This window comes from Mastomys coucha, unplaced genomic scaffold (assembly GCF_008632895.1).
Source record: "Mastomys coucha isolate ucsf_1 unplaced genomic scaffold, UCSF_Mcou_1 pScaffold6, whole genome shotgun sequence".
In the NCBI taxonomy this organism is placed as follows: Eukaryota; Metazoa; Chordata; class Mammalia; order Rodentia; family Muridae; genus Mastomys; species Mastomys coucha.
The window spans coordinates 48,299,930-48,307,973 of NW_022196912.1; the positions used below are offsets into that span (position 1 = coordinate 48,299,930).

At 42.6% G+C, this 8,044-nt stretch overlaps 1 long non-coding RNA gene across 8 annotated transcripts in view; it reads left to right on the forward strand.

Moving 5' to 3' along the window:
- The first annotated feature begins 2,604 nt into the window (after positions 1 to 2,604).
- LOC116079942 overlaps positions 2,605 to 8,044 on the forward strand; it is a 28,158-nt gene continuing 22,718 nt past the window's right edge. For 3 of the 8 annotated variants that reach the window (XR_004114233.1, XR_004114230.1, XR_004114228.1), the window contains exon 1: positions 2,615 to 2,654. This is a non-coding gene — a long non-coding RNA (uncharacterized LOC116079942). Of the gene's footprint in view, positions 2,655 to 2,683; positions 2,735 to 8,044 lie in introns of those variants that run through there. The other 5 variants (XR_004114235.1, XR_004114231.1, XR_004114234.1 and 2 more) reach the window with 4 other exon arrangements.

Genomic DNA, 8,044 nt, shown 5'->3' on the forward strand with positions numbered 1-8,044 from the left:
GAAGAATGGCAGGCACCATCTTTAAGGCGCGGCAGCAGTGCTCCACAGTTCCCCCTTTTTGTTTTAATGAAAAGCAGTTACTGCTCGATCAAGCAAGTTCCATTACGTAGGATCTCACAATCAAGGGCAGACAGGCTTAAACCATGGCACTCACTCTACTGGGTGCAATGGGCAAAGCCCACCAGGTGCAAGAGTTGAATCCCAGGAAACAGGCTGGACACCCATCCCATGTGCAATGATGCCCGTAGGCCTCCAGGGGTGCAAGGGCTGTTCAAGCCTAGGAGACTTATGGGGACACAAGTGGTTACTGCTTCAATGCCAACAACCATGCTTGGGGAGATACACCAGCCTCAATGGCTTGAAAGGCACACACCACTAGAGCCCTCTCACGTCTCTGGGCTCTTGCCATCTGATAGATGCAAAATAGGCAGAGTGCACAGACACCTACTAGGGCAACAGCTAGCACTCCTATTTCAGCCCACTCTTTAAGATGAATCATTGTTTGATGAATCTACGTAGTCAGTCCTTCAGCCATAGAGATGTCCACACGAGTGGAGTTAATGGTTACAATCGCCATCCTTAAATTCTGCATTAAATCATCAAAGCTTCCTGACCAATTTCCTGTAAGATACTGGGACAAATGTCTGGAAAGATTAGTTGCATGAGACATATTATTATAGGGAACCAAAGTAACACACAGTCTCTCATTTTCCACTCACACCCAAGCTGGGCCAGCTGCCATAAAGTATCAACTTGTTCTTGTACCAAATCAATACGTTGATTCAAAATCAAAAGGCCACCTTTCAACTGAGCATTAAGGGCTCTCTGAGTTCAACTACTTGAGGAGAGCCCGGCGAGAATTGACATAACACGGGCTCTTGTTTACCAAATAGGTCTCACAGCCTGTTTTAGAACCATCAATAAACATATTTGAGGCCCCAACTATAAGGGTAGCTGATGTAATCTTTGGAAAGATCACAGGATGCTCTCTAAAGAAGGATTGAGCATCTAGAAAAACTGGGCAGGTGAGTCACCGCTCTGACCTCACCACTCACCAAACCTCTGGGTAAAAGGAGAGTCCTGGACCTCCACTATTGATTGGATTATAGGGGGAGGCACTGACAGTACACAGCCTGGGGGGCCTTTTTCAGCCTCTGGCCCTCTTTTCTTCCGCTTCTTCCTAAGGAAGCTTTTCTCTATCCTCTCAATTAGGTCTTGTAATTCCTCATTTGTATCAGACCAATCTATATCTGAGTTCTCCTTTCCTGATTTCACTGACTGCTCCTCTTTCAGCTGTTCCAGAGCTGTCTGTCCTTCCTCAACTGTCTTACAACACTTCTGATCTTCTAGGCAGCTCTCTTTAAATCGGGTTGACCCCTCTATCTCATACACCTTAGAACTAACAGGTCTAACTATAGACTGAGGATTTGTTCTAAACAGTCGAATTGAAACATTTCTTCCCTTAAAGATACAATGTTGGTTCTGTTCTCTCTGCACTCGACACTCTTCCTGGTAAAAGGTCACCCATTTAAGGAACATGGGTGAGGGGAACACAGCCTTGACCACCTCCCTCCAATCTCTGAGGGTGAGAGTCTGGTGGGCAAAGCCCTCAAGGGCAGTCTCTACCCAGGGTGAATGAGAGCCATCCTCTGCCACTGTTTTCTTTAGTTCCCTAAGGTCTTGGGCTTCCCAGGGATACCAAGCTGCTGCCAGGATTAACATTAACCAGAAACAGGTGGCTAGTATCTCCCAAGCTGAATTCACCCACCCCCGCATAGGGCTGCTTGCTGAAGGCAGCTGTTGTTCCACATCCTTAAAACAATGCTGATCTTCCATTTTGTTCTTAACGAGCTTCTACACAGATCTTAACAGTTTTTGAAGAGTCAAAAAAACTGAGTTTAACATTAACAGCTCTAGGAGAGCCAGAAAAATTGAATACGAAACGCCCATGGTTATTTTTGTTACCCTTTTTTTGTTACTTTTCTTTTACTTTCAGTTCACTACTCTTTATAGCCTCTACTTCCCAGGTCTTTATTGCTCCAACCCGGAGACCTTATTTTATTGTCTCTACTCCCGAGATCCTTATATATGAAGCCTCCTTCCGAGGACCTTAATAGATGAAGCCTCCTTCCAAGGACCTTTAAATAGATGAAGCCTCCTTCCAAGGACCTTAATAGATGAAGCCTCTTTCCGAGGACCTTAATGTATGAAGCCTCCTTCCGAGGACCTTAATGTATGAAGCCTCCTTCTGAGGACCTTAATAGATGAAGCCTCCTTCCGAGGACCTTAATATATGAAGCCTCCTTCCAAGGACCTTACCACTGACGGGCCCCACTTTCCGGCCACTTACCGATCAATCGATCGCCCTGTCTGCTACCGGTTCTGGAACTCGGGGGAATCTAGCAGGAAACTCCCCGTCCGGGCCACCAGTTGTGCCGGGCCAATCACCCTGACCAGCAGGGAAGAAAGACTAGCACACCAGTTCCTTCCAGCAACAGTTTACTCAGGAGTTCGTAGTTACATCATAGTAGAAGGTGTGCCCTGGAATGGTCTGTGAGTGCTGCTTAAATACCCTTCGTAGGACTGCCCATGAGCCCATACCACCTCTTGTGCTATCATTGGCTATAGCCTCATGACGAAAGATCAGACCACTGGTAGGTGCAACCCTCTTGCCAAATAAGGACTTCATCTGCTAGGCTTCCTTAGCAGAAGAATGGCAGGCACCATGTTTAAGGTACGGCAGCAGCGCTCCACATACTGCCTCTTTCTACTAACCTAGGTCTAGTCCAGGAAGCTTCTAGCCTCTGTGCAATCTAATCTCGGCTTAGAATGTTTTCCGCCTCTGAGACTTACTACTGAATAAACTTCCTAGTTCTTTCTAAACTCTGGCTGGCTGGTTCAACTCAGTTGTTTTGACTCAAGATCCTTTCCATGCTGACTGATAAAATCTGGTTTCTCTCAGTTATTCATTGAATTGCTTTGCTTGGCCTCAAACTTACTCTGGCAATCTGTTCTCATTTTCTGGCTCCTTTTCACTCTGGCTCATTCTGTCTACTTGCGTCTAGCTTGTTCTCTTTGCAAGCTGTCTGTCAAACAATCCCTGTAATAACTGCCTCTGAACTCCACAAACTGAACTGCCATAACCTCCCCTTCTCTGTTGTGCCTCTCAATTCACTGACTCAACCAAACTGACTACAACCCAGAGAGCTGCATGTCTCTTTCTCCTGAGCACTGGGATTGAAGATATACCAACACGCTTGAACCTAAGGTTTACTTTACCTGAAACTTGATCTATACCAGGCTGGCCTTGAACTCAGATATTTCCTTGTCTCTGTCTCCTGGGATTAAAAGCATGCCTTCATTCTGGCCAGAGCAGGAACCAGAATCTGCATCTGGAGATGGTCAGGGCAGAGCCAGGGACATCCTGATTTCTAGGTAAGGACATTAAGTTCCTGTCTGTCATTGTACTTCCTGACTAGTTTGTAGTACCTACTCTTACCAACTTCAACCAGAGCCCAGAATAGAGGCCTCCTTCCCCCCCAATGATTTTTCCTGTTTTTCTTACACATCTGAATATCTTGGGTCATGATAATGGACTTTAGTCTACAGGTAATTGTGTGTGTGTGTGTGTGTGTGTGTGTGTGAACATGTGTGAGTGCAAGTGTATGTGTGTGGTTGTGATTTACTCATTCTAGTAACAATATAGATGAGTTTTAGAAAGATGAAAATCAGTATTTGGAAAATTTTGCAGTGGAGTAAGATCTTATGGTAGCTTGGACAAAGCAAGGGAAGAAGAGCTGTGGGCTGATGGATGATGACTAGAGAGACTCTGGAGGTTGCTGGTTGGCTGGATGTGGGGAGCAGGTATCACAGAAGATTTCTTAGGTTTTGGTTTGTGTAAGTAGATGATTGTTTATGTCTGTAATTGAAGTAGGAAGTTATTAAAGGCCAGACACTGGGGGAAAGATCCCAAGTTTGTTCTTAGAGATGTTGAGTTTGGGCATCAAAGTGGAATATAAGGTAGTATGATGGTTTGAGTTAGAATCCCTTTCATGGGCTCAGATATTTGAGTATTTGGTTGCCAGTTGATAGTGCTATTGATGGGTTAGGAGGTATGACCTTGATGGAGAAAACATGTCACTGGGGGTGGCCTTTGAGAGTTTAAAGGCTCACCCTCTTTCCAGTTTGTTCTCTCTACTTTATGCTTGCAATTGTGGGTTGAACTCTCAGCTTACTATTCCTACTACCATGGCTGTTACTTGCTGTTATGTCTTCCACCATGACAGACTCTCATTCCTCTGGAACCATAAGACAAATAAACTCTTCCTTCTATAAGTTGCTTTGGTTATGGTGTTTTACTACAGAATCAGAAAAGGTAAATTACATAGCTGTAGAGCTGTAGAAATGCATCCAGAACTCACTATGAGAGTTCAATATGAAGATTCAAGCTAGAGGCCTCAATGTCTAGATGATTTTTGAAGCTTCCATATGAGTTTTATGAAAGTTTAAAGTGAGAAAAGGGGAGGAGGGAAGAGAGGAGGTTTTGGAAAAAAAATCCCTAGGGAAAAAGATGATGAGAGAGAAATATCTAAGAAAAGGAAGTCAGAAGAATGAAAAATAAAAGATGCATAACTAACACAAGAGGTTGCAATGTCGTTTAAGTTGTGAGGAGAGTGTCAAGAAGGTGTCATCACATTGAGTACAGCTGACGAGGTAAAGCGAGATGATGAGCAGATGTTGTCTGATTTGTGAAAGTAGATGCCACTGCTGAGCCTCATAGGAGATTCTGGTGGGACTGGGAGCCTAACTGGAAGTGAGCAAAGATGAGAAAATAGAATGATTCTATAGATTATTTCTGGGCTTTCTGAAAGTTAAGGGCACTAGTTTTGTTTACTATTTCATTTCTCTGTGTGGCAGTTTTAATGAAAATGGTCCTCAAAGGCCTGTAGGGAGATGTATTATTAGAAGCATGGCATTCTTGGAGTTGGTTTGACTTTGTTGAGGAAATGTGTCACAAGGGGTGGACTTTGAGGTCTCAGAACCTCAAGCCAGCCCCAATGTACTCTCCCTATTGACTTCTGATTCAGATGTAGAACTCTTAGTTACTTCTCCAGGATCACATCTTTCTATATTCTGCCATAACAAAAACTGTAAACCTGTAAATGATAGAGGAATTTTAATCCAGCAACATGACTACTTTAGCTAAAATACAGACACACTTTCAGTATACATCTTTAATCCCCAACAGTGTAGGCAAAGTTAGTTTATAGAAGGAAGCAACCATGTTTGAACTTGATGGCTAATTGTGAGGCAGTTCAGTGAGTGGAATTGTGTTAGTTCTTTCTGTTCAGTCAGTTGAGTTGAGTGGACTTGAGTTAAGTACAGTCAGTTGGGAGTCAGTACAGTAAATACAGTACAGTAGAGTTGAGTTCATTCATGAGTCCATGTAGTTCAGTGAGGGTCATAGTTAGTTTGAGGACAAGCAGAGCAATTCAGTGAGAAGCTGAAAGAAGATGGTTTGAATCAGTCAGCTTGGAGAGGAGTTTTGGGCCAGAACAGCTCAGTTGAACCAACCAGCCAGAGTTCAGAAAGAACTAGGAAGGGTGATCTTATTCAGAAGCAAGCCTCCCAGATGACATCTATATCAGGCAAATAAAAACTACTTATACAGTAAGTCAGCCCCAGTTAAATGTTTTCCTGTATAAGAGTTAGTGTGGTCATGGTGGCTATTCATAACAATACAACTCTAACTAAAACACTCTGTAATATTTGTTCTTTCCCTTTCTCTTGATGCCTCTGTGGCATTCCTTCTTTTCTTGCCAGCCACTAAGTCTTTTTTTACTATTACCTTGCAATGAGTAAAGAATTAAAAAAAAAAAAACAACCCAAACCCCTGAAATATGAAAGTCAATTTCCCCTAAGAACTATATATAGTACTAATAAGAAAAGACAGAAAGAATAAAAATAACTGTGAGGGGATTCATAACAATAAGAATTACAATATGGCAAGATGCTAAAAACTATGAGGATGTCCTTACTATTGTGAAGTACCAGACGAGTAATTCAACTATCGTGTAGCTGCTATTGTTCCAATCCTTTCAGGGAAAGAAATGAGCCCAAGAGAGAGAAATTGGGTAACTTGATGACATCATCTAGATAAATGGAGATGGTTCTAAAGTGCATATTCAGACAGCTTGAACTGGATGTTGTTGTCCTGGCTAAATAAGTGTGTGCTTTGCAAGCACAGCTGTGTTCAGGATAGAAGGAAGTCACAAATAATAGGTGACATTATATGTGTCGAGTGTCAGGGATATGACATGAATGGTGGTAGGAGAGGGGAGATGAGCAGATACTCAGAGGGAAGGAGGTCTACCCAGCCCTTCCTGTAGGTACCTCCTGCCTTTATTACTGAGTCTTTTAGAAACCCTCCTAGAGTCCATCAGGAATAAGTGGAAATACTCACCAACTCTCTGAGAAGCCAACAGTGTTTGGACTGTTCATGAGAAGGAAGGTAGAACTTGAAGGGAGGGTGAGAACTGAGTGAAGTCAGATTGAATGGTGGCTACCTGTAAATAATTCTTCCAAGTTCTATCCCTTAATACCATCACAACACCAAGTTATTTCTGGAACATGAAAGAAGTAGCAGGTAGAGTTTAACTCCATCCTTGATGTGTTGTAGGATGAAGGGGAGGCAGGGAGTCATTTGACATATTGTCACAGAAGTATTTTTTCTTTCATTGGGCAATACCTAACATTCAACAAGTAATTATTCTAGTGTTCATTATGTAACTTTGCAGGTGAGAACAGACTATTCTGAGGCTGACTTGGATGAGGTAGCAGATTGCTTGCTATGCTGGCTAGTTTTACATCAACTTGATCCAAGCTAGTGTTAACAGAGAGGAAGGAGCCTCAGTTCAGAAATGTCCCCCCTAAGATCCAGCTGTCAGGCATGTTCTTAATTAGTGATTGATGTGGTAGTATGCAGTGCATTGTGGGTGAGGCCACCTGTGGGATGGTGGTCCTGGGGTCTAGAAGAAAGCAGGTTGAACAAGCTAGTAAGCAGCATGCCTGCATGGCCTCTGCATCAGCTTCTGCCTCTAGGTTTCAGATTGCCCTTAATGCTTTTAACATATACTGCTATATGGACCTGTGAATAAAACAAACCCTTTCTACCACAAGTTACTTTGATCATGGTGTTTCCTCACAGAAGCAGTAACCTTGGTTTGGATATTGTTTGAGTCCATCCCCAAGGGCTCATGACTTAAAAGTTTGGATCTCACTGCAGCAATGTTAAGAAGGGCTGGGACCTTTAAGAGGTTGAATGCTGGCAGATGGCAAGACTAGCACCATTCTGCTTCCTGTGACCAATGTCCCCTCATGGTGTCACACTGCCAAGTATATTCTGGCAAGGACTGTATGCAAAACTGTGAGATAAAGAAGCCTCTATTCCCTATGGAAGAACCAGACTTTATTATGTCATCATAGTGATAAGAAAATAGAAGAATGAGGAGAATTTTCTGTTTCTATATCATGTGCAATTTGACGAGATCTGAAGAATTATTCTTGGCTTCTCTAGCACCCTGTCTTGGGTATTAGATTATATTCAGATAAAAGTAGTAGGATTAATAGTTTTGTCATGTTAAAAAATGGTGTGGATGTTAAAATATCTCACTTGGTAAAAAGAAGACTTGATAGAAATAGGATAGCTATCACAAATTCTTTGCCCTGTGGGAAAGAACAAAAAGATTAATAATGGGCAGGAACTCTGAGAAAATGCATATTATCTCTCAAGTAAGCCAATCCTTAAGAGGATTTCTGAAGTTATTTTTTTTTCAGTGTAAAAGAAGTTCTGATTTTTTTATTAGATATTTTCTTTATTTACATGTAAATTTCTCCATTCCTAGTTTCCCCTCCAAAGAAACAAAGAAACAAACAAAAACAACAAAAACAAACCCCTGTTGCCTCCCCCTTCTCCTTGCCTGCCACCCCACCCTCTCCTACTTTTTGGCCCTGGCATTCCCCTACACTGGGGCACAGAACCTTC